The sequence below is a fragment of the Xenopus laevis genome, chromosome 3L (assembly GCF_017654675.1).
Source record: "Xenopus laevis strain J_2021 chromosome 3L, Xenopus_laevis_v10.1, whole genome shotgun sequence".
Lineage (NCBI taxonomy): Eukaryota > Metazoa > Chordata > Amphibia > Anura > Pipidae > Xenopus > Xenopus laevis.
Genome location: NC_054375.1, coordinates 81,526,915 through 81,554,290, shown reverse-complemented (window position 1 = coordinate 81,554,290; position 27,376 = coordinate 81,526,915). Strand labels below are relative to the sequence as shown.

The 27,376-nt window shown below is 38.1% G+C and overlaps 1 long non-coding RNA gene across 1 annotated transcript; it reads left to right on the top strand.

Annotated features, from left to right (window-relative positions):
* Window positions 1–27,376, top strand: LOC108711172. The gene is made up of 3 exons (XR_001934860.2): window positions 1–290; window positions 24,832–24,939; window positions 27,026–27,376. It is a non-coding gene; the product is annotated as an uncharacterized LOC108711172 (long non-coding RNA).

Here is a 27,376-nt window from a genome sequence, read left to right as displayed (position 1 = left end):
TAGTGTGGGTCCGGTTTGACTCCCAACAAAGGTCTATGAAGAGGGGGACAAAATATTGAGCAAAATAAACATTTGGAAGACTGAAATTCTGTGTTTATATGTATATATACTGTACAGATTATATTTTATAATGAAAAACATGTACATGCTTCTGGCTTGTGCAAATATGCTGATTGCCAGTTAGTGCTCTACTCAGCTCAGCTGGGGGCAATAATTAGCCAGCTCCCTGCAGATCCTTGCTCCATGCTGTACCTTGTACCTCTGTGCTGTGTTTGCCTCAGAAGCCTCTGGTAAGAATTCATTTATTTTTCTATGTTGTTAACTGAGGTCACATATCTTGTTTTGGGCACTGAAGTTTATTCCTTATCTGGTTATTAGATTCTAATATAAATATGAGGTGATAAGCGGATACCTTTTTTTCATGATTACACTGACAGGTTTAGTCTGCAGGTACAGATAGGTTGAGGGTTTGTATACAGTTCTGGTTCCCCAGTTGTATGCTAGTTCCTACTAAGCCTCACTTTTTTTTTTTTTTTTTTCTTTTTTTTTAGCAGTGGTGTAATTAGATGTTACTGGACCCCACAGCAAATTCAAGTTTGGGACTCAAAACATTGCTAAGTTAACCACTTCTACTCAGATATATTGAAGTTGCCCATTAATTAGGGTCTTACTGAGCCCACTACTCTCCTGGGCCACCCTGCAACCACAGGATCTGCTTCCTCTCTAGTTACACCCCTGCTTTTTAGCCACTCAGCTGGAATACTAGTCAAATCCTGCTTTAGGGGAACTCGGGCTAAAGGCTCAATTTGACCCAGGCAAAGGACTTGATACAAGCAGTTCTGTAACAGGTTTTTCTTTTTTTAAAGGAGCAAAATGATTTTCTGCTAGGGAAGAGTATGTGGAATTTTGCTGTATTTTCTAAATGAAGAGATCAAATATATTTAGGTATTACAATTATGACACTTGTTGCTGCTATTAGTCACAATGTGGAATGATTACTTTTCTGTCTTGTTTGTTACACTTTGTATACCTTTGTCATTCCCTTAAGTTAATTTTGTGTTAATAATGTATATATCGCACTAGTTATTCAGTACGTGCTTCATATCTTTTAATATACTCAGTTAATATACTCATGCGGGGTATCATTGCAGCTAGTCATTATGGCCCTTATCTTTTCATCCAACATTCTAATGTTAGGTGTATAACAATTTCTGTACAATATTGGCCCTCTGTGCCTAAGATCATTCAGGACTAATGATGTGCCTATTAAACTGGTTATTTTAAGCCATTGGTTAAGGCGATACAGTGTAAAGGTATGGGATCTGTTATCTAGAAAGCCCCAAATTAGTGGGAAAACTGTCTCCCATAGACTCTTTAGACACTTTAATCAAATAATAAACGTTTTTAAAAACAATTTCCCTTTTCTCTGTATTAATAAAACAGGACTTTATACTTGATCCTAACTAAGATGCAGGTGTACGAATCCTCATTGGAAGCAAAACAGTCCTATTTGGTTTATTTAATGTTTGTCATTTTTTAGTAGACTTAATGTATGGAGATTAAATTACAGTAAGACCCAGGTTCTGACCATTCTGGATAACATATTGCTTCAGACAAATTATACATTCAGGGGTATACTTGGTTATGACTTGGTTTAACATTTAGAGGTAAATGTTAAACATTTATATAATGATTTACTATTTAGTAATTAATACTAGATGTATGGCAGCATCTGATACTTCATTATGGTCATTCGGTTTAATACGAGTGAGATATATATTGTAATATGGGGTGTTTTGCTACAATTGGTCAGTACTATGGTACTGCAGCTCAGCAGTGGCAGTTTTACTGTGCCTGATAATTGTTAAATCCTTAGGTTAGGGCTGTGTGGTATTTATATACTGTGGCAGCCAAGTATATTAATATGTAGAATTGTCGTCAATTGTTAGTAGGCTGCATTTCAGTATACAAACACAGGTTCTATTTTCTATAACTGATTATAAGTATGATTCTACTTTACTGCACTGTAATGTTTTATTACTGTCAAGAAATGTATTTGATACTGGGTTTGTTAGTATCGAATATTTGCCTTAAAGACAGTTTACATTGACAAAACATATTCAAAATAGTTTGCCATAAATCTGGACTTTGTTTCATATTCTTTTACTGTTCCTCTAAAATTTAGAAAGTACTTTTGTTCCTCTTGGGTGTAAAATACATTTTTGTTGGATTACATTTCTGTGGTGTTGATGCAGCAGTTTCATTCAGGGATTGTATTCTAGTTCTGCAGAAATACTTCGTTTATGAACCTCTTAATGATGCTGCATTGGGGTGGACAAATACCAGTGTTATACTGTGCTCTTCAGTATTATTATACCAGCAGAAGGCCAAGTAATAGTACCGCTAAAGGCAATGAGTAGGTCTCGGCTGTTAAGCTTTTCATATAGAATTTTAATATGGATGCACCAAATTCACTATTTTGGATTCGGACGAACCCCCTGAATCATTCGCGGACGATTCGGCTGAATAACAATCCGAATCCAAATTTACATATGCAAATTATGGGTGGGAAGGGGAAAACATTTTTTACTTCCTTGTTTTGTGACAAAAAGTCAAGCGTATGCAAATTAGGATTTGGTTCGGCCAGGCAGAAGGAATTAGGCCGAATCCTGGATACGGTGCATCCCTAAATTTTAATGACATTTACTCTGGATTGTTATGGACCAAATATTACCCTCGGTGTTGGTAAAGTTTGAGTATATCCAGATGGTATAGGCTGACATGGGTATGGCCAGGGTAAAATAGAAATTACTTCATAATCATGCATTATTACTTCATTTTCCATGTCTGCCAGTTTTCTACCTGTTTTTCTATTGCACCGTAAGAGGAACTTGACAGCTTGGTACTAAGACACCTGTGTAAATGACTGGAGAGGGTTTAAAGTAGGTGAGGGTTTTCTCCCTGAGGTCAAAGGAGAAGAGTTTATTCTTTTTATAGGCTGACATGGAAGATTAGCAGGAGCAGAAATTTACATTAAATATGATATAAGTTCAGCAGCCAGTGCTAGAAAAAAGCCTAGTTCAGTAAATTAAAGTTATACTCATTTATTACATAAGATTTAATGCACACATTTCACTGTGGGCTACTGTAAATTACAGGCACTTAACAGAAATAACTAACAGAAATGCTGCTAGAAAATCTTGCATCTCTCTGAGAAAATACAAAGTTGATATTTTTGGAATAGAAGTGTGAAAGGTGTTTTTGAGAACACAGCTGAGTAAGTTTCTCTGAAGAGACATAAAATTATGGAAATGAATGATGTGTTAGAACACACTTTGCACTGAAAGTATTCCAGCTATATATTGAGGCCTGAAGCTTATACTCATATTCTAGTGCCGTTTTCTTTTTCAGAAAAAAATGTATCTGTTTTGTACCCCATCAGAGACATTACAAAATGCATTTGTTAATGCCAATATTTATATAAATGTCTTTACAGCCTTAGTCACAGGGTCACTATATCATCAATTTGCATTTTTTTCTTTGTGTAATGAAAATATTAAGAGCTTTAAAAATGCTTATTTTTTGAGTGCAACAGCCTGGCACACAGCCAGAAAAGTCAGTTGAATTCAGTAGTCAACTATTGGCGCTTCTAGTACACTATACTATAGTGTAGACATTTTGGGGCAATACATCCACTTTGTCAATGATTATATGTGCACACACACACAGTGTTAAAACAGAATCCTGCTACCCACAAGGTACTGCTGTCAGCTTTCACATGTGATTAGTTTGCCCATAGTGCAATGTCAGAAGAGACCTCCATATCATTAAAATCATATAAGTATTAATAGTGACTAAAGAACCCCCTATTGTAAAATATAAGAATATTTTAAGTTACCAAGGCCAAAGGCGGTATTTTTTTTTACAGGTCATGGAACGCTGAGGTGATTTCTAATATCCTTGTGTTTTGCAAGAGGGGGTACTATATTTATTATTATACACAAGTTTCAGTCAGTCGTGTGACAGAAATTACATCACTAAGCTCCGATTATATCAATGACATTAAGTACTGTTTATAAGGATATAATGCACAAAAGTTATGAATAGCTTGTAACTTATATCTTTATAAACGGTGAGTTCTGATGTCCTCTGATATAAACAGTGAGTTCTGATGTCATTTGTGTCACATGACTCACTGAAATTTGTGGTATAATAAATAAAGTACACATAGTTGGAGGATATAAGAAGTTACCTCGGAGTTCCATGGCCTGTATTAAAACACTTGGCCTTCTGCCACGTTGTTTTATATTGTCATGAAACTCATCGGTAACTTATAATATCCTTTATAATTTATTCACTATATAGAATTTACAGGATATTCATGTCTCCTGTGTATTGTAATGTGTTATATATATATATATATATATATATATATATATATATATATATATATATATATATATATATATATATATATATATATAATTGAGTGTATTTTAACAGAAAAGCTTCATTAGCTGTTCAGAATCTTTGACTTTTTCCTTTCTCAATCAACATTAACACCCTCTGATTTTAAGGGCCCAATCTTTTTTGCTATTTACTTAAATTTGTGATTCATTTTACTTCATCACTGCAGCGCCATTTTTAATTATATATTTGAGGTTGTCTGGTTGTTTTTTTTACTTGCTTTATTGGCCTCTTTGTAAATAACAAGTGTTAGCTTCCCTAGCTATCTTAAATACCTTATATGCACATTTTTACATTTTTTCTCTCACTATCCAGCTTTAACAATTTCGATTTGTAATGTCTTCCCTTGCTTAAGAGGGGCATACACTGACAGGTAATTTTGTTAAGCAGTATTTCATTTTATTTCTGTGTTTAACCTTGTGAAACATCTTTCCCAGTTATATAACATATATTATTCGGTTGTATAATAGTGAAATATAACATTAATCAGGAGTATATTTTAACTAGTTTCTACCCTTTGAGATCCGCATTAAACAGTGTAATTAGCAAAAAAATCTACTGTGTTTTACTGTACCCCTCTTTATATACTTCACATATATTCATTCTTTCCCTTGCACACCCTTGCATTACTTTGGTAGGCCTGACCCTTTCCAGGTGAAACAAAGAATGAGAGACAATTCCAAATGGGTTCCAATTACATGGGTGACAATTTGCAGGGAATTATGAGTCATGATTAAGCTATTTAAGCTATAACAGCCCTCATTTTATGGTTGATAAAGAGATTCATTGCACATCCATGTTGAAGCAAATTATATTGTAGAGCTCATCTAATCGATTAAAAAATAGGGCTTATTTACTATTGGCTCAGCAGCAGTTAAAGTGCCAAACATGATGCTTTGTGTCTGTTTTTTTGCATCTTGTATTGCGTTGCACAGGTCTTTGTGCTTTAGAATACCAGAACAGTAGACCTGTGCCTTTTCTATGACCACAGTGAATTTGGCAGCCCTGCATTCAAAAGATAAGGTGGGGATCGGCCTCCCCTTTGACACCTCCTAGCTTTTGTATCATTCAGGCTTGCAAAACAAAGCTTCAATCCAAAGGGGATGCCTAATGTTAGGGCATCCCCCAAAAATTGTAATGACTTACCTGGTACCCCATCCAGTGCTCCTGCTAGAAGAAAATTGCTCTGGCCCGGGGCATTTACGAGCGAATAATCCTCTTCCTTCCTTCTGTCTTTGTGCAAGTGCATATTATGTGCAAGAGTTAAAAGTTGGATATTGCAGCAAAGGGGTAGAGAGTGCCAAATGCCACAGTCACAAGTGATCAATGGGCCGTCTTCAGGGGTGTAATTTTTCCCTTTAAGAGGCACTACCATCTATGCAGTAAATGAGCCCTACTGGGTTTGTCGTTTATGCTGGGGGGTTCTTTATAAATGTATGAAACTATTTCAAGCACTTTTTTTCTATGACATATATACTGTAAGACGTTGAGATGCTGCTTATGAAAAAAAAAATTGGTGACAGAACAGATCAAAACTTTGTATTTCCAATTCCTTGCATCTGGTCAACTCCTAGCTAGGTTAGCAGCTAACCATCTTTGTCTATGATAAATCTTTGCTATTGGGAAAATATAGTAGTTAAAGGCTGGACAAAGAAATAAGTAAAAAACAAGACAATTTAAAATCCTATGTTTTATTTAACCCAGGGACACACTAACCTGGCTTAATGACCCGTTAATTTGGAAGAGGGATTTTTTACAATAGCAGCAGTTAAATCAAAGTAACTGCAATCCTGATCCTATTTCTCACATTGTAGTGCAGTTTAGGGTAGGGTAGGGTAGGTAGGGTTGCCACCTTTTCAGTCCCTGCAGTTCAGTAGGGGAGGGGGTCTGGTGGACAACGGTGGGGGCAGATGTCGTCCGGGTTGGAGTGGTGAGTATTTGTGGGCAGGTCGGGTACATTGGGTATGAGGTTGTGACGCACAAATGACAATTGGATCATCACCACATCATTTACTATACAGTCCCGTCCATAATTTGTAATTTGCAAGTTTTACCTGGGCTGCCCTTATGAAAACTGGGTTGTCCAGGTGAAAACTGGACAGGTGCCAGCCATATTAAACTCCTTGTAGAAAGGCCATAGTAACTGTAACATCTCACTCTGGTGGTCCAGTGGGCCGGCAGGGACACCCACCATGCTCTCGGTAGGAACACCCGCCACAGGCTTCCGCTTCTTCATAGCACCGGGTTCCCTATGGGGTGCGTGGTGCGCACTTCCGGGTTTTGAGTGTTGTGTGTGGGACATCATCACGTTTGTTAAGGCTAACTTGTTTAGTATCTGGGTGCGATTCCTGTCTGTTTTGATCCTTGCCTGCCTGACTCTTCTGAGCTCTGCCAATCCTGACCCTTGCCTGCCTGACTATTCGGAACTCTGCTAATCCTGTGATGGGAGGTTGTCCAGATCTCCCCATTAGTAAAAGTATATACATTTTGTCTGTATGTAGATTTAACCACATATTGCATGTAATGTAGGATTTTGCTCACACATCAGGAATATACAGGTCAGTTTACCTTTAAATGCCATGTTATATGCCTCTTTTGTTTAGTTAAAATTTAATATCATTAAAGGGGACCTCTCACCCAGACCAACATCTATACCATACCTCTCAACTGTCCTTTTCCTGTTTTTCACAGGACAGTCCCGATTTCAGCAGCTCAACCCACAGTCCTGTGTCGAACTGGAGCACACGGTCCCACATGAAGGCCCCTCCAGGCAGTCACTGGGGCCCCCTCCCAGCTTCCCTCCCGGCGCAATTGGTTTTTTAAGTGTGTGCTCGATTGGGGAAGTGGGTCTGGGTCCCAGGTTTGTTACTGAAATGTCCTGACTTTCTCTTTGATCTCCTTCACTGAACAGACAGAAAAAGATACATTTCTAACTTAATTGGCTTTTGCCAGAGAGCTCAGAACAGATACTTCGATACTTTTGTAACAATTTAACAGCTCATATGTAAAACCCTACTTCATGTAAATAACCATTTTCATAACCATATACTTTTTTATTAGTATGTGCCATTGGGTAATCCTAAATAGAAAATTGCCATTTTAAAAAAATAGGGCCGTCCCCTGGGATCGTATGATTCACGGTGCACCCAAACATACCATACGATAAGTCACCTGAGCCAATTAACAGGAAGAAGTGTGGAAGTAAAAGACTGAACTCTGACTGTTACAGTTAGAGTTAGAGTATTTCTGGTCAGGTGATCTCTCAGGCAGCACACAGACCATCGTGAAATGGTGGCTCAAGGCAAGAGATGTAAAAGGGCAATATTTACTTAAATATATATTCCAGTTTGGTAAGATTCTTTAATATGCCACTTAATATGATATAAATTATCTGTTGCTCAAGTATTCATTTTGGGGGTATAGTTTTCCTTTAAGGTGCACAAATAAGCAATTTTTAAGATAAGCAGGTCTCTTGGGGAAACTGAGATTTGCAGCTTAAAGGGGCAATTCACCTTCATTTGCAAAGCTGTAATAACTGGAAAAAAAACACAGAAGTGTGTTCAAACTTTCATAACCTGCCAAATTTTGTAAAATGGACATGGTAATTAGGGGATGTGGTCACAAAAGGGGTATGGTCAAAAGTTTTGAGAACCTTCTATTTTCCAAAATGTTGGTAGTTATGCTATACCTTTTATAAACACATTTAAAATTCTCATCTGTCAATCATATATTGCCTGCCCCTCCTCTATACTTCAGGCAGGGCAGGCAATTACTTTCACTTTCCATTCTGCACTTTCTAGATATCATTGCCCACCCCACATTCCCCCTTCCTCCTCACCATCTCATTGTGTAGACAGGTGCCCCATTCTGGTGCATAAACAAGATTTTGGCATGATACAAAGCTTGCCTTAACAACAGTGTCCACAAAAATGATACTGCCTGATTAATGTAAGTTTAAAATAATTTATATAGTGTATGCAAAATGTATTAACTTGGACTAACATCTTAAAATAGGATTTGTAATTATTTCTTAGGATGACAGGTCCCCTTTAATGAATATTCTAACACTGATTGTATTTACACTGAACTGGGGAAAACATGCACCTGTACAAATATTAATATTAAAGCCTCAAATTTGTCCCTTTCTCACACAGTAACAAAAAAATATGAGGCGGTTTTGCACCCACTGTATCCAGTGAGGAATGTTTTGGCATTCTTGTGTTGCTTTGCACTTTGTATTATGTTTAAGTATTCAGTCATTTCCAGCTGTGGAATGCTCTGAAGTCTTAAAAGCATCACTGCACAGGCCAGCAAGCAAGCTATGACATTTTTCCTGCAGTGGTAAAAAAAATATTGTATAAAGAAGCCTTACTTATTTTCCAGAAATACATTTAAACAGTAACACAGTCATTTTGTGCAGTTTTAATCCTCCCAGTGGAGAGAGCTGAAAAGTCATGGTTCCATCAAACTTCACAGCTTGCTCTGACCCCTTGTTCCTTCATTTTTATAAGACGAATTATGCTAGTGAAGGCTGCTATTTTCTTATTATTTCATTGTACACAACATGCGCTGCAAGAAGGTTCTTTATCTGACATTGTTATGCTCACAACCAACTCGCATACTCTGTTGTTTTTGCCCCCCTTGTTCTTGCTTTTCTCTGCATTCCCAATAAACATAGAAGTCAAGCATACTTTTATGTTTGTGTGCTTTTCCACAAACCCCCTAGTCTGCTAAATATGGAAGATAAAGGGGACCTGTCACCCTTGCATAAAAAGCTGTATAATATTAATGTAATTTACAAAATAAATATGAAACCCAATTTTTTTCTATTTAAACATCCATACGAGGCAGGGCAGGAATTGCTTTCACTTTCCATTTAGCATTTCCTTGATATCATCATGTTGTGTAGCCTGGGCATGAACATTGATGTTTTTTTCTGAAGCATACACAAGATTCTGGGGTGATACAAAACTTGCCTTACTAATATGGTCCACAAAATTGCACTTGCCTTCTTGCTGTGATTGTGAATTCCAAGACTGAAGGAAACAACATTTAAATAATGTATGCAATGTAAGTAAAGTGTATTTTGCAAAGCTAACATGATAGAAAATTATTTAGTTTTAATGTTTCTTAGGGTGACAGGTCCACTTTAATAAAGCATGTATGTGTTTGTATTCGTGGTTTAGTGACTTGTAAATATGTATTGGTGTGTTGAGCTTTGTGAGGAGAGTGTTGATTGAATGGTGAATATGGATGAGCCCTGTATCATACACAGTGATAGCTAAAAGGACAACCAATGAACATTCAACACCTATAATAAACCCCTCCAAACTGCTCACAGACTGTTTAATTAATTTTGCCTTCTAAAAGACCGCTTATCATGATGCTTTATTTGAAAAAGTCCAGCTGGCTGAGTTATGGATAAATTCTGCAAGAAGCATTAAATGGGTCACTCTACAAAAAAGCTCATATGTTTGCTTCTCTGGAGATGTTGTGCACAGCTGCTAAGTTCTATGAGTTAAATGTTCTTGCCTTTTCTGAAGTGGTCTTTGGCAGGAAAGTGCTACAAGCAGTGGTAGCTCGTACTTGGCTCCTATGCAGTCAGTTCTAATTAAAAAAAAAAATTTTGGCCCCAGATATACTAGCCCACCCTTTCTTGGACTGCTTTGGAACATCCCCAGTCATGCACTGACAGGTAGGTCTGTACTTCATGAAGGAGATTTTCTTTCTCTAGTTTTTATAATAGGCCTGAACTGTCAGTGTAGCTTCTGGTTGCCGGTCTTTACTGTTCTTCACTTAGTAAGGCTAGTTAGGAATTCTGTTTATTCTCCACTAGCAGGCCTGTTGCAAAACTGGAGGAAGAGGGGGAGACTTGAAGGATGGAGATTTTGTCCTGTCTCCACAGAGGAACAACTTAAACCTAGTTGTCCTGCACTGACACTACAGGCCTACTTCAGGAAAGAAAATCTAAATTTTTGCACTTCGCTATGGTCCAGGTTGCAAGGGTCACAATGCCATTTTAGCTGTTTGTTTATCAAACCCCACTTTTTGTTATTGCCTTTAACAATATTTGCAGGATATATTTTTATCTATCTGTTCATGTATGTTCTTTTGACACACAGGATTTACTATAATTTTAACTTTATTTTCTCATAGTTAATAATAGTCTTTAGTCATGGGTCCCAAATTCTCTGGTATTGTTTTCTCTGCTAGTGTTTTCAAAACTTCACTTAGAATCTTATTTTCATCAATAAAAAAAATTGTAGTTGTTGAACTGTTAAACTGAGATGACTTTATTCCATGGCTTTTAGTTCTGATCCTTTAACACATTACATGCTCTCTTAGACACAGCATGTCATATGCGACCTACAGCTTTTAACTACTAAACCTTCAAATGTGATTCACTCATTCAGTCCTCTGATTCTTCTTATCTACTGGTGTATGAACTGATTTTGTTGTTTGTTCAGCAGTGTCATAAAAATCACCTTGTGCTTTTTTTTAAACTAAAAGAGACTATGGTATTAGTCTACAGCTCACAAATGTAAGTTTGATATTATTACATGATTGAACCTGACATATTTAGTAATCTCTAAATCTGAGGAATATTTTCAGAAATTGTAGATTAGTGAATTAATCAAAGGCCCATTCTCAAATGAATTACTCTACTCATTCTAATATATATATATAACCAAATTGATTTGACTCTCTAAGTGGCATATCAAGTTAATATATGAATCATTGATCTTATTAGCCACAAAGGAGGAGAAATGAATGCTCTAAAATTCATAGATTGATGAAATATGTGCACATCATTATAATTTTAATAGAGTTTCAGCATACTTATACAAGGAAATAATTTAGAACAGCTTATGATTAATTAAAAAAAGGCATTTCATTTAATAATAATAATAATAATAATAGGTGGCAAAGAGGTAAAAAAAAAACTGTGCTGTAAAAGTTTAAGCTTTGTATGATCTTTCTGCCAATTTATATTCTCCATCTTCTACTTAACAGAAAAGCAGAATAATGCACTGAACATTTTCTGATCTTTTCAGGATAATACAAGACGACGTAGAAAGCCTTCTCGCTAGGACACATTGGTTATATAATTTAATGGTCTACGACCCGTAACATTAAAGTAAATCCAAGAATCACACCATATTAAAGACAGCAGCATGTATGCAAGCAGTACAGTGAAACCTCCAATACCCTGATTTAAAGGTGTCCTTCATTTAACACTGTTTTTTGTGGTCCCACTAATATATATATAATGCATAATGAGTTTTCCTAATTTTTAAATTTTTCCCGGATTTTATGTAATTTTTTTCTGGTCCCCTGAAAAATCTAAAATGGGGGTTCTTCTGTATTTTTATTCCTATTTTAGAAACGTATTGGATGTAACAAACATCCTGCCAAAAACTAACTGTGGAGGGGTTTGTTGTCCATCCTCCCCTCTCCCCCAGTTTGTTCTGTGTCCATTGTCTGTATCTATTCATGCAGTCACTCAGTACTGGTCTGATAGCCCAGAGGCATTGCTTTTCCTTGTGCTCCCAATTTAATTTTCTCTCACTTCTATAAATTGAATGGTTTCAAACCTAGGGTTGCCTTAGGTTTCAAAACTGGACAGGTGGCAACCCTAGTGGTTTCCCTTTCTGCAACCGTATGCTTCAACCTGCTCAATGTCAACCTGTGACTCCCCTCCTGCCCCCCTTTTACTTTTTTTTTTTCGACTTCTTGACTTTCATCTAGAAAAACAGAGCGTTTTTCTAGACCGCAAATAGGTAACTTACCTTCCATCCCGGGTCAGCTGAAATTGATGTCATCAATTAGCCACAGACTACTGGCCTGAGGGTCCTGCATTGACCGTATGCAGTACCCAAATAAGTATGCATACATATGGTTTAATACCCCTAAGAGGATATGGAATATCAACTGTGGTAATAATTAGATCAAATTATTGCTGCAGAGGCTGGTTTCAAGTTTGATTATAGAAGATTCCACTCTCAGCTGAGAAGGTGTAAGGTACCTGTAACCGCAGCGTGTTCTTGGCGTTTGCCATCCGCGCGTGCCTGCGTCCGTTCATTCGGCGCGACGCGCGCGCGTTAACGCTGCGTCGTTTCATTTTGGCGCCAAACTTGTCTCTGTAAATAGACGTCAGCAAGAGCAAACAGTGCTTGGTGATTTCCCTTGCTTGTACTCGTTTTTGGTGTCTCCTGATTACTCTTGGATTTGCTTTTCTTGTTACCGACCTCGGCCTGATTTTGGACTTCGATTCTCTTCTGCCTGCCTACTGACCTTCCGCCTGATTATCGATACGACTATCTTCTGCCTGCCTCTGACCTCGGCCTGTTTCCTGACTACGTAATACTTACTGCCTGCCTACTGACCCTTTGCCTGATATTCGACCACGCTTTTGTAACTTGCACTCGTCTCATTGTGTCAAGACCTGCGAGCTGTACACTAACAGCAGTTTTAACTGCTCTTCCTACTTAAGTCTCCAAAAGAGCCTGACAGAAGGAGGCACTCTGGTAGAAACTCAGGGATTGCCAGTAACACAGATAATTCTACCTGAGCAGTGACACTGATTATACATTGTACAATGTCGGACAAACTAGTTTGGTTTGTATTTCACTCACCAAAGCCCAATGTGTGTGACCACAGCTGCACTAGAGATGAATCTGTAAAAAAACCAATAGTCTTTAAATGTTTTAACAAGTGAAGACTTCTCTGTTGTAACTGACATTAATCGTGAAAGGGTGACTGCTTTTCATTTCTAGGTATTCAAGGACAATACTAATTTCAGATAACTAAATCCCTGGGTGGTTTGGTGTTAAAGAACAAAGTTTATTGATCCACATGGCTGGATTTTTATTGGGTCTTTTGCTTTTTCTCTCACCATTCCTTAGCAAATACAGTGGCTATAAAATATAATTTAGCACAGCACAAGATTACTGCAGGCTTTCTCTAATGCAGGGATCCCCAACCTTTTGAACCCGTGAGCAACATTCAGAATTAAAAGAAGTTGGGGAGCAACACAAGCATGAAAAATGTTCCCGGAGTGCCAAATAAGGACTGTGATTGGCCATTAAGTAGCCCCTATGTGGATTGTCAACCTACATTGAGGTTCTGTTTGGCAGTACACCTGGTTTTTATACAACCAAAACTTGCTCACAAGCCAGAAATTCAAAAATAAGCTCCTGCTTTGAGGCCTCTGGGAGCAACAGCCAAGGGTTTGGAGAGCAACATGTTGCTCACGAGCTACTGGTTGGGGATCACTGCTCTAATGTCAATGCAAGAATGTCCTTGCCAAAAGAGAGATACCCAATTGAGAGAGAGAGAGTGTGTGTGTCAGAGAGTCTTAAAGGGTTGAACTTAATGGATGTATCTTTTTTTCAACCTACCGTAACTTACTATGTTACCAATCACTTATTGACATGTAATGTGAATCTGAATGATTAATCAGTCTTCTATTGTGACCTTGTATTGTGATATATTCTAGATATATTGTTTATCGATCTCTAAGTGACAGTAGCACAGAGCATGTGCTGTCAATCAGCAGAAAAGAAATTCAAATTTACTGGGGCATCTTTAGAGGCACACGTGCTGCAGAAGATAATTTCAAGGGAGGGTAGTTTTCGCCAATGCACAAAACTTTTCCTGTGGCCCCCTGACCACCCACGCTAATTTCTGGAACCAGGGGTGGAAATCTTGGGGGGAGCCATGGCTACATGTATGGAGACACAGATCTTCACTGATAAATAGCTGTGGTTGCCTTGGGCTGGTACAGAAGCCCAAAACCTAACCCATGGTGACTGGAGCATAAACAGAGATGGCCCTAAACAGAAATGCTTTACCAGGGATTTGGACATTGAATTAAACTGAAGTCATTTATCTTAAAAGCATGAGCAGTTGTATTACACATGAACAAGACTTGAAGTATATCAAATTGTTTTCCCATATGCAAACTCACTTCATGTTAACTGCATATCTAAAGACGTCTTGAAACCACAGTTTAAGACATTACCAATTATATACAGTATATACTTTCATTAATCAAGCAGTGCCTGGTTGACAAACGAATGTAAGTATGAAAAAAAAAGACCATTAATGAATCCCCTAGTTTTAATGATTTTATAGCAAAGAAAAACACCTTGCCAGCAGCTTTAACTAACAATACGATTAAGTACAGCTAGCAGTTTGTTGTGTTATTGTTTAAGGGAGATGTTTTTTTTAGCAAAAGTGTAATAATGTATTCCATAGGGAGAATAAATACTGTAGCAAAATATTGCTGTTACTTAAATAGGTTTTAGATTACACTAGTGCAGTTAACCATAGCAACCAGCTGCATTAGGTTTGATAATACTGGTGGAATAAAGGGAAGACATAAGAGTTTACCATTGGTAAAACACCCTCAGTTGCTGTTTAGGTGTGATCTTAATACAAGACTAACTACTGTATGTAGTTGCCAGTGAGATAATGGTTTACTAGATATGCTCCACCAGATAGCAACTGTACAAGCATATAATATTAAATGCTTAGGGCTATGGTACCAGGGATTGATTGGGTTTAGGAATTTAGTTGCAGTCCTTAAAATAAAACAGAAACCTCAGTGTGGCTTATCAACTTTATGATCATAACTTTGTAACTAAACACCCCTGTTTTTGTACACACATGCACTTGCATATATACTGAATTATTTATGAGACAGGTGACCAGGGAATGTGCATTGATTAATTGTAGCACTTCCATTGTACTGTGTTTTAACTTAGACTTTGAGTGCTCCAACAACCCCCCTTTTTGTATAAAGAACTCTCAAGTGCCTTTATAATATATTTGTGAGAAATAATAGTAACTTGGGGGCGAGTTTTTAAAGGGATCACATTCAAAAGTACAGTGGTGTGCAAAACTATTTGCCCCCTTCCTGATTTCTTATTCTTTTGCATGTTTGTCACACTTTCTGCTCATCAAAAACCGTTAACTATTAGTCAAAGATAACATAATTGAACACAAAATGCAGTTTTTAAATGAAGGTTTACGTTATTAAGGGAGAAAAAAAACTCCAAATCTACATGGGCCTGTGTGAAAAAGTGATTGCCCCCCTTGTTAAAAAATAACTTAACTGTGGTTTATCACACCTGAGTTCAATTTCAAAGGTTATAAAGCCATTTCTAAAGCTTTGGGACTCCAGCGAACCACAGTGAGAGCCATTATCCACAAATGGCAAAAACATGGAACAGTGGTGAACCTTCCCCGGAGTGGCCGGCCGACCAAAATTACCCCAAGAGCGCAGAGACAACTCATCCGAGAGGCCACAAAAGACCCCAGGACAACATCTAAAGAACTGCAGGCCTCACTTGCCTCAATTAAGGTCAGTGTTCACGACTCCACCATAAGAAAGAGACTGGGCAAAAACGGCCTGCATGGCACATTTCCAAGGCGCAAACCACTTTTAAGCAAAAAGAACATTAAGGCTCGTCTCAATTTTGCTAAAAAACATATTAATGATTGCCAAGACTTTTGGGAAAATACCTTGTGGACCGACGAGACAAAAGTTGAACTTTTTGGAAGGTGCGCGTCCCGTTACATCTGGCGTAAAAGTAACACAGCATTTCAGAAAAAGAACATCATACCAACAGTAAAATATGGTGGTGGTAGTGTGATGGTCTGGGGTTGTTTTGCTGCTTCAGGACCTGGAAGACTTGCTGTGGTAGATGGAACCATGAATTCTACTGTCTACCAAAAAATCCTGAAGGAGAATGTCCGGCCATCTGTTCGTCAACTCAAGCTGAAGCGATCTTGGGTGCTGCAGCAGGACAATGAGCCAAAACACACCAGCAAATCCACCTCTGAAAGGCTGAAGAAAAACAAAATGAAGACTTTGGAGTGGCCTAGTCAAAGTCCTGACCTGAATCCTATTGAGATGTTGTGGCAAGACCTTAAAAAGGCGGTTCATGCTAGAAAACCCTCAAATAAAGCTGAATTACAACAATTCTGCAAAGATGAGTGGGCCAAAATTCCTCCAGAGCGCTGTAAAAGACTCGTTGCGAGTTATCGCAAACGCTTGATTGCAGTTATTGCTGCTAAGGGTGGCCCAACCAGTTATTAGGTTCAGGGGGCAATTACTTTTTCACACAGGTTTGGATTTCTTTTCTCCCTAAATAATAAAAACCCTCATTTAAAAACTGCATTTTATGTTTACTTGTGTTATCTTTGAATAATAGTTAAATGTGTTTGATGATCAGAAACATTTTGTGTGACAAACGTGCAAAAGAATAAGAAATCAGGAAGGGGGCAAATAGTTTTTCACACCACTGTATGTCCTGGAGAAGTAATAATCAGCACAGTTTTATGAAGGATAGGCCATGTCTGACAAATGTGATTGCTTTTTATGATAAGATAAGTAATGAGTTGGACAGTGGGGTTGCAGTACATGTGATCTATTTGGATTTTGTCAAAGTTTTGATACAGTGCCTCACAAATTGTTGTTTCCTAAACAAAGGGCTGTTGGTCTAATGGTGTTTGCACATGGCTAGGAAATTGGCTACAGGATTGGGTACAGAGGGTGGTTGTTAATTGTACATTCTCTTCTTTGAGTAGGGTTCTTTGTGGGGTCCCACAGTGTTCTGTAATGGGGCCACTTTTATTTAACTTGTTCATTATGTTCATGACTTATGGTAGGCTATTGTAAGTAATGTATCCGTGTAAATGACACAAAACTATCCAGCCCAATTCCATCCAGTATATCACATCCTTGCAGCAGGATCTTGACACACTGGTAATCTGGGCATCTGAGTGGCAGATTAAATTCAGTGTCTATAAATGTACCTGAGATTTAAATATATGCAAGCCACTTTATACCCTTAATAGGGCTGTACTAAGCAAATCCATAATGGAGAAGGACCTTGTAGATAATAAACTTGGCTGTAGCAAGCAATGCCAGGCAGCAGGTTTTGAGCTGAATTAAAAGGGGCATAGATTCATGGGATGAGAGGGTCATTCTTTCACTTTACTAGAATGACAAGACCCTATCTAGAATATGCCAGGCAGTTTTGGTCTCCAGTGCTTAAATGACATTTTATTGATGAGAGAGTTCAAAGAAGGGCAACTAAAGGATATAAAAAGTCTCTGTTAATAAGGAAAGACTGGCAAAGTTTGGGTTGTTTATGCTAAAGATGAGGTGATCTGATAACTATGTATAAATATATATAAGGGGGTCATATAATACACTCTCTAATACTTCATTTACAAGTAGTTCCTTCCAGTTAACATAAGGGCTCCTACAGTATTCTGATTAAAAGAAAGGAGGTTCCACCTTAATATCCATTAATGTGTTTTCCCAGTGAGAGTTGTGGAATTCTCTCATTGAAGTGGTTGTACTAGCAGATACATTGGATTATTTTAAGAAGGGGTTTAATTGCTTTTTAGCAAGTAAGGAAATAAATGGTTATTGAAAATGGCTCTCTGTACCAAGTTGGTCCAATTGCCATCTTGGAGTGTGGAAGGATTTTTTTCCCCTCTGAGACAAATTGGTTAGGCTTTAGAAGGGTTTCTTCCTCTGAAACAACTCGCAGTTAGGCAGGTTTTATATCCAAGTTTGAACTCGATGGACATGTTTTTTTTTTTTTTTGTTTTGTTTTTTTCAACCTAAGTTTCTCTTACCAATTTATCGTGATGACGATAAATTGGTAAGAGAAACTTAGGTTGAAAAAAAACCACATGTCCATCGAGTTCAAACTTGGGTATAAAACCTGCCTAACTGTGAGTTGTTTCAGAGGAAGAAACCCTTCTAAAGCCTAACCAATTTGTCTCAGAGGGGAAATTGCTAACTTGTCTTTATTATACAGTGTATTTTTTTTCAATTTACAAAATTGGTGTGTAGGCAGCCATCTCGGGTAATTTTGCCTGGTCATGTGCTTTCAGTAAGAGCCAGCACTTTTGGATGGAACTGCTTTCTGAAAGGCTATTGCTTCTCCTACTCAATGTAACTGTCAAGGATTAGGTAGGGGGAGCTGAGGAGACTGAAGGGAAAGGGTGAGTCCTTGAGGCAGGAGCTGTATGTGCCTAGGGAACACTTGAAGGGAAAGCAGGAACAGGTTGATGAGGGTGAAGAGTCAGTCTGGATCAGGTGCAGAACAGGACAGAGAGGGCGAAGATCAGGACTGGACTGGACTAGGCAGGAAGAAGAGGGCGACGACTCAACAGGAACAGACTGGACGGGGCAGGAGTGGAACAGGAATAGACTGGATGGGACAGGACGGTGCGGGCATAGATCAGATCAAACTGGGGATAGAGTGCAGAGGGAGACTGGAGCGGATAGCAAGACAGTACTGGAGCGGATAGCAAGACAGGAGCAGAAGGAGATTAGAGTGGATAGCAGAAGGAGACTAGAATGGATAGCAAGAGAGGACTGGAGTAAGATAGCAAGAGAGGACTGGAGCAAGATAGCAAGAGAGGGACAAGGCAGGGTCAGAAAGCAAGAATCAGGAACAGGCGAGACAAGGTCGGTACAAGGTGAAGTGAGGGCAAGGTACAAGGTGGAACAGGAAGCAGAAATCAGGAACAAGCAAGGCAGGGTCAGATCAAGGTCAAGGCTGGGAAGGTACAAGATAAGGTAAAGCAGGACAAGACAAGGACAGGCAGACAAGGCAAGGAGGAATAGTAATAAGGGAAAGAGCTAGAACTACCTAGTTAGGGGCGCTGCCGCAGTACTAGGAAAACCATGCAATGCTCTGGCAAGGAGTGGTCTAAGTGCTGCCCTTAAATAGGGAAGAGTCAGCCCTGATTGGCTGATTAAACTAGGCAGCAGCTGGGTTGGGGCTGTAGATGCCAAACAGGCTGCAGCTGAGCTGGGGCTGGAGAGGCCAATCAGGCGGCAGCTGGGCTGGGACTGCAGAGGCCAGGTTACACATAGCGAGCAACCCTACAGGCTGTTCACCTGGCCAAATGGTTAAGGTATCGAGCCAGAAACCCAAAGGTCCCGGCTCGAATACCAGCAATACCTGACAGTAACTGAATGTGTCGCAGTGGGACACTGAGTGTTGTTCTTTATCTACCAGGCAGCTGTAAGCTTGTATTAGGGAGCTGTTACGTGGTTATCTTCCCATTGTTCTGCTAATGGACTGCTGGGGGGAAAAGGGAGGGTGTGATATCACTCCAACTTGCAGTAAAGAGTGACTGAAGTTTATCAGAGCACAAGTCACATGACTAGGGGCACCTTGGAAACTGACAATATGTCTAGCCCCATTTTAGATTTCAAAAAAATCTGTTATTTGAGAAATGGATTTCAGTGCATAATTCTGCTGGAGCAACAATATTAACTGATGGTATCCCTTCAATGATTAACCTATTGTGTTTTATTTATTATGGTTCTGAATATGGGTCATCGGTTGGGTATATAACTACCATATTGTTCTTTCATAAACTTGAAAAGGATTGTGAAATGTTTGACTAATTGTATGATCATTTTTGATTGGTTGTTTTAGATTTAAGTAGTGTATGATGTACTGCACCAACATAGCCTATGATTAAGTTGCAAGATTTCTTTTTGGGTCTTTGTTTCATATGAATTAAATAATGTGCGGTTCCATTTGAACAGATACGATACAATAGAATAAAAGAAGGTAAATACTGTCCTGACCGCTCTTTTGTGAGCAGTTAGGAGTTATTCAATGATGTTATGCAGAAAATATTGTTATTGTTTACCATTTATTATCCTTTATATACAAGCAACATAATATACAATGCATTACAAAAATTATGTTAGCGTGCAATGTAATTTCACCAACTCTATTACACAAACGCATACTAGGGTCAGTTGATTTTAGAAAAAACATAGAAATTAGTAAATGAAGACAAAAAGGTACACTAAGAGCCCCAATAGTGTAATATGTTTTTACAAGGAGTAATGGTAGAGTAAACAAGTTAATACTCACAAACCAGGGTTACCGATAGGCAACCACTGTATAGGCAGGTGGGGAGATTATCCTGACCCCACTCAGGAATAAGACGTCGCTCTCTGTAGAAGAAGAAAACGGGGATGATACCCCTCCACTCGGGGTGGACTCGATATAGTAGTAAGACAAAACAGAGGCGCCAAAAGGATAAAATTAGCTAAAAACACTTAAAAACCCAATGGGTAATTCAGAGGAGGCAGTAGTGGACTTACCTCCTCCAAGCAGACACCAACGAAAGTGGTAATTTTCAGTAATAGTTTATTCACAAAACAGTATTGCAACGCGTTTCGCAGGCATTTCCTGCTTCATCAGGCAATGTGGAACGGGAGCAAAAACAACAGTGTCTTTGTATAAACACGCCAGGCGCCTCTGTGATAGAAATTAGTGTTTCCCCCAAACTTTCAACATCATTGCAGGTGCCAGGGGACCTAAAAACTGATGGAGGTGTTGACATGATTTCTGGTGTGCCTTCCAGATTCTTTTAATGTTATTGCACTGCAGCGATTGACACAGGCTGCTGAGCAAACCCTGGAGCTACTGCCTGGTTTGGAAGTGGCTGTATCTCCAAGATTCCCACAGCAGCCTGTGTCAATACACTCAACTGCAAAAGGATGGCAGCAACTATAAGGAAGTGCTGGGAGTACATGTTGATGCAAGTACCTTTTTAATGAAATTAATGAAACCACATAGTTCTGTGCTAAAATCGTACCTCCCAACTGTCCCGTTTTTTGCTGGACAGTGCGTAGTCCCGGATTGTTACTGAAATGTTCTGAGTTTTTCTTTGATCCTCCTGCACTAAACAGTCAGAAAAAGATACAATGTTTCTGAAATGTAATTAAATGAAAAGCTCTAGGCAGCTGCATTTGGATACATTTATAGGATACAATTGTCACTATTTAAGATAAGCAAGTCTCTTAGGAGAACTGAGACTCTTAGCGAAACATAAAACACACAATAAAACCCACAAAAAGCATTGCCGTAAATTTTTTCAAACTTTCCATAACCTGCCAAATTTAAAAAAAAAAATGGATGTGGAATTTGGGGTCAAAAAATGGATCAAAAGTTGCACTGCGCTATGTGCAGCAGGTCTTTTTGTCTCTCGTTTTCAAATGCTGGGAGGTATGCTAAAATGTCTTTCCATCTTTATTGTGGCTTTGTACAGTTTTATACAGTATTACAGTATACAGTATTAATATTTACACCTCCTTGCATAAACGAAATTCCTTTGTCAACCATAAGATGAAGCAGCTTTCAGTCCTTCAGTGATGAAAAGAAATCAATATAATCATTTTGGATGCTGGCAGCTTTTCAAGAATCATTTTTGTATTCTGCTGATTCCTTACTGGCATGTACCCGAATGTGCATTTTATTGTGATGCAATTTGGAGGCATTCCAGGCGCGCATTACATGACAATAACCTCTTTCTTTTTCTTTGACATCCTTTTGTGATGTTTCTTTCATCCACGTATGCACCAGAAAGATATACTTAAATGTAGTTTTTCTTTTACTGAATGGAATATTTTTAGCTTTTTTTCATCTGCCTCTGAAAAGTTTTTCAGAAGGAATTTGGTTTGCACTAGCACAAACTGTTGAAAAGTGATACATTTCTATATATAAGCTATTGCAAATCTTATCCTAATTCAAAGATGCTTTTTATGCTGTTCTGCATTGGTATTCACTCTTAAGAGTTTCTTTCATTTACTGCTTTACAAAAATAGGCTAAAAGGGATTGCCACATATGATGTTTAATTGTGGTAGAACCTATCCTCTTCTATTCTATGTTCCTGTTTATCTCTAATTGAACTCTTATGTGAATTATGTTCTTTAATAAATACGTTCTATGGTTAATACTACTCGTTACAGTGTATTACACCCTGCATCCACACTGTAGTGAGGGCCTGGCTTATAGCTACAAGTTACAGTAATGGTGCCGCTCCATTTACTATAGCCTTACAAGTGAAAAAGAAACAATTTCAAAATAAAATAGCCCCCTCCACCAGCTGCTGCAGGATATTTTACTGCTTAAATCTGGAGGCAGAGTAAGGGGTACAGGGCCTATTGCAGGAAAATCTGGAAGTGATATTTGCAGTGACACTGCACGCATCTGCGAGTGACGTTATTCCGTACATTTACAAAATGTATATTAAAAGAGGATACTTGAATTAGTATAACACTACAGCTTTAGAAGTAGATATATCATGTAAAGCCAAACAGCACTTTTATTGGTGAACATTTAAAGGGGAATGGAGTTTCTATATTATGAAGACATGGGACATGTGCTCCAATGTTAGTTTTCAGCTGGCAGAGAAGCACCCAATTAAACATTTTATTTACTTAATTGAGATGTATTTGACAAGAATAGTGACAGGTGGATTCCTCTGCAGTTAATGACAAACGGAATGTCCACAATGGACACAGTATTTATTTAGGGCTTTTCTACATCTTGGCTCCCAATTAGATAAACTTGGGCTTTCCTGTCCAACCTCCAAGGCAGCCTGGGCCCTCCCATATCTGATTAATTTCCCAAACAGGGGGTGGGGAAATGGTCCCTGAGAACAGAGAAATACCTGATTTCACAGAATGAATGAGTTCATGCCAAAATGAGAGCTGTCTCTATATTTTGAGCAAATCAAAATCTAAGGGTAGGACTACACGAACGATTCCGGTGCAATCAATCATGCGACAAAAATAAGGTAAGAGATACAATTGTCGCATGATGTCGCATCGTTGATCCGACACGACTGTCGGATATAGACGCAGTGTGCAGCGTCTGCATCCGATAGTCGTGTCGCGTTGGATCAACACTGCGACACCATGCGACAATTCTATCTCCTACCTTATTTTTGACGCATGCGACAAGTCGCGTGCGTTTTGTCACAGCACGTTGGATCGTGACAGAATCGTTTGTGTAGTCCTACCCTTAAGCAACTACTAGTAACATGCAGGAAATTATTTAATTGTACGTTTTCCCTTTGAAAGTAAATACCTTATTGGTTGCTATAGTTACTGCACCTGGACAAACTTTGTGCCTCTTATTAAATATAAAAATGATTCTCTGTTTACCTTTGATTTTAATGTATTTTTTTTTTTTTTACAGTGTCTTTAAATGGGGTATATTAAAAGTTACATATTCAGTCATTTGGATACATAGAAATTATCATTAGTACAGATCTATACTACATAATCAGTTTTGAATTTATCAATTGAAACTTTTTAAAATCTTTTTCTGCTTGGCTTACACAGGTATTCTTTCTAATCAATCTTCATTTTCTTTTCTTGTGTATATCTCCAGTAAGAATCATAGCTTAGAATGTATGCATTTTGATCCATAAATAGCAGAAAGCATCTAATTCCAATGCCTTTTTTCTCGGTGGGGTGTTTTTAAATATTTTATTTATTGCTTCACATGAATTTAATCAGCGGGTCTAATAAGAGGTTTATAATTCTCTTTCTAACCACAGGATGCAAATTCCAACTGTCTCTTATTACACTGCTTGCAACAATTAAAGCTTATTGTGAAAAAATCCACAAGAAAACCCAAGCAATTATTAAAAAGCCATTGATTTAGCAAATAAATTAGGTGTATCTGTTCTATTTCATTGTGTATTCATGTCAGGCAAAATGAAACCTGGCTTAGAATCTTATTATCAGGGTTATTTTTACTAACCTCCTCTGCACTTTATTCAGTATTAAGCTAAATATACAACTTTTCTGTTTATACCCTTCCATGGACACTGACATCCCACTTGGCTGCACAGGTGGGGCTTGAAAAAGATCCCATTTGTGTATTTAATGTGTACTATCTCAGTGATGTCTGGGGAGGGGCTGATGACGTCAGGGGACTGATGTCATGGCGATCCGCGAATGGCCATGTCATTAACTTCAATGTCCTGTCCGGATTTCCTAATTTGGAAATCCAGACAGGCCCCTTTTTCCTGGACAGCCCTTCCGGACAGATTGCAACCCTAAACTGAACCCTATTCAGAACACCACAGACTTGTATATATGTGTTTTACTATGACACACATTTTTTGCCAGGAAGAATTCAGTTTTTTTCACATGGGAGAGAAAACTTCAGAACAAACACCCACTGACTCTTATGTATGTGGCATAAGAAAAAAAAACATACAGTACCCTTTGACTCCAAAGCATTTGCTGTTTCATGATTTTTTTCCAAGGTTTGCAAATTTCTTGGCAAAGTGAAAAACAGCAGTTTCGCTCATCACTAATGCTCTGTTATGCATGCAATTACTAAAACTGCATATTAGTCAGGAGTCAGGACCCACACCTGGCCCAAAATATTCTGGACCTTCCAGCCACCACACTCTGCTTGTAGTATTCTGCACTGTTTTTTGAAAAAAGTGACATTCACACAATTCAGATGCGTATGACATTTTTGTATCTCTCCTAGGAGTCTGTGAAGTTTCCTTTTCTTCTGGATTTCAAAACATACTGCACTTGCTTGCATGTAGCTCTTCATCTCTTCACGTTTACGATGGAGTCTATTTGGCGATAACAGGTCAGCCCTAGTTTTTACAGTCAGCTATAAAATTTGCAGCTGTTTTTATTCAGAGGGCCACTACTGTTGGTACAGGCTCATTACCCTGTTGATTCCCAATGACTTAAGAATTAAAAAGACATTTTAAACTTTTAAAGAGAAGATGAAGAATAAGACGCACTGGAGGTAGTACATAAAATAATGGGATTTTAATTGATTGGTTAAGCCTTTCTTTTTAATACAGGCAAGAGAGCTCTCCAATGGTTTCTATATTGGTTCACTGCATATATAAGCGACTTTCATGTCTTGGTATAGCTTGATTAATAGGTATAATTAATAATTGTTCTATGATTGAGGCACAATCTGTTGTGGAATGTTTTTTAGGGGGATATGTTTTTTTTAAAATGTACAGTAAAATTAGGTTCACTAATACTTTAGTGTCCAAGATGTTTGTTGTGCTTAATTGTAATAATTTATGCTGTGTTTCCAGTAAATACAATATTTAGCAATTATTTATTATTGTGAATTATAATGTCATAAGTCTACAAGGTTGTCTTATATAAAGAATGTTTCCACAACATTTTGAATTTGTAAACTCAAGGTTGCATATAGTATTTTTTTAGTTTTGTAAAAAAAAAAAACCCCTATGCTGTGGCTGTGCCATTTTCACATCTATGCAGAATGTGTATATTGTAATAAGCTCCGCAGGTGCAAGAAATATTAACTGAATCGTTGAAGGGCAAAAATCCAAATGTCCAGTAGATATGGAATTTAGTATTTATCTAAGTTTAAATCATTTCTGTTCAGCAGAGTTGTTTGAGAAAAAGATTAGGACAACTAATTCAGAAGCTTCTTTATTTGGAATGTAAACTAATATAAAGAGCTTTTAAGCTTGTGCTCAGCTCATGAAAATGAGCAATTAGAACTTGTATACAGGACTGTAACAAAGTTTTCAGTGAGAGATGCTAGCATTTTATATGAACACTCCCTTTAAATATTTTCTAATATAAAGTTAGGGTAAAATATAAAAGTTTTTGTTTTGCCTTTTTTCCCAATTGAGTTTTTTTAAATAAATATCTTGGTAGGCTTTAGGTGGCATGAATGGTATTGTTTGAAATTAATGTAATCACACCATAAGTGTGAATGAGCAGTTCACGGCTCAAAAATAATATGAAAATGACCTGTACATTAAGAAACAAAAATACAATTACATAAAAGGGGTGGGACAGACTGGGTCCAAGCAAGCAACAATTTGTTGAGTTGGACAGGGGAACACAGGGGCAGGAGAGGGCCTAGTATTGGGGGCTGACTGTGATCGGAACTTGGGTTATAACAAATTTACTGGCCAATACATTGCTGGTACATGTAATACTAGCCTCAGCCTTGGATTTTACTGGCTAGGTGGCAACTCAAGGTGCAGATTTGCCCACCATTAGTAAGCTCAGCTCAATGCAGAGCACTTGTATTAAAATATTTTTGCCTTTTGTTTTAATTATGTAACATCTGTAGCACTTGCTATTGCTCGCCGGAACTTAAAACACTCCCAGTACAGGGGAAGCCAGTAAAACAAATTGACGGTCCAAAAATAAGTCTTCTGTTTAATGACTTGCTTCACATCTCAAAGTCTGAAAAAAGCTGTAGCTTGGAAATGAGGGGAGGTTATATAAAGCAAATTTTTCCCTTTTGAATAAATAATCCTGTTTGTATGGACAGAGGGGAGCAAGTTTAGTGAAAAACAATATTCTATTTGTGCTTTATAATGGCAAAAAATAGCATTTCTGCCCAGTATTTTCAAATGAAAATATCAGCTCTTTTTTAAACGACATATAATGCACTACAGTTCCCCTAAAAAACTGTTCTTTCCTGAAGGCTACTAACACAATATTGCCTTGTTCAATGTATTTTTAAAAAAAGCCAACCTATTACTTAGTGCCAAAATAGGAATTAAAGCACACCACCAGGGATCAAAATGGAATAGAAAGTTTGAGGGTTCTTTCCATAACAGCTTTCAGTGTTGTGTTGCTTCGGCAGGTGAGTCAGTGTATAAATGTTAATGTTGCCTGTTAACACTTTGTGATATACATGTGCTTAACCTACGTACCTGCAGAGTCACAGTGTGTAAAGTTGGGGTGCTGAAGGCAAGTTTGGAGCCATTGGACAGGCCCACTGATGTCCTCCAGCATGATATAAAGGTGTCACAAATGATCACATCATTCAAGCGCGCTGCACAGCTTGAACACAGACCACAGCATGCCACAATGGATTGCTGATGATGCGAGGCCGGAGGAATTGTTCTCCTATGTCATTACTGTTAAGAGGAGGTGACTGAGGAATGAGTTTGCTATCATAAACTCGGATGAACATTCAGTCATTTAATGTAACACTTTGTATTAAGATTTTTGCAAAAAATTGTGGTAGACATGAAAAGAGCTGAAAAAAATAAATACATAAAAACAAA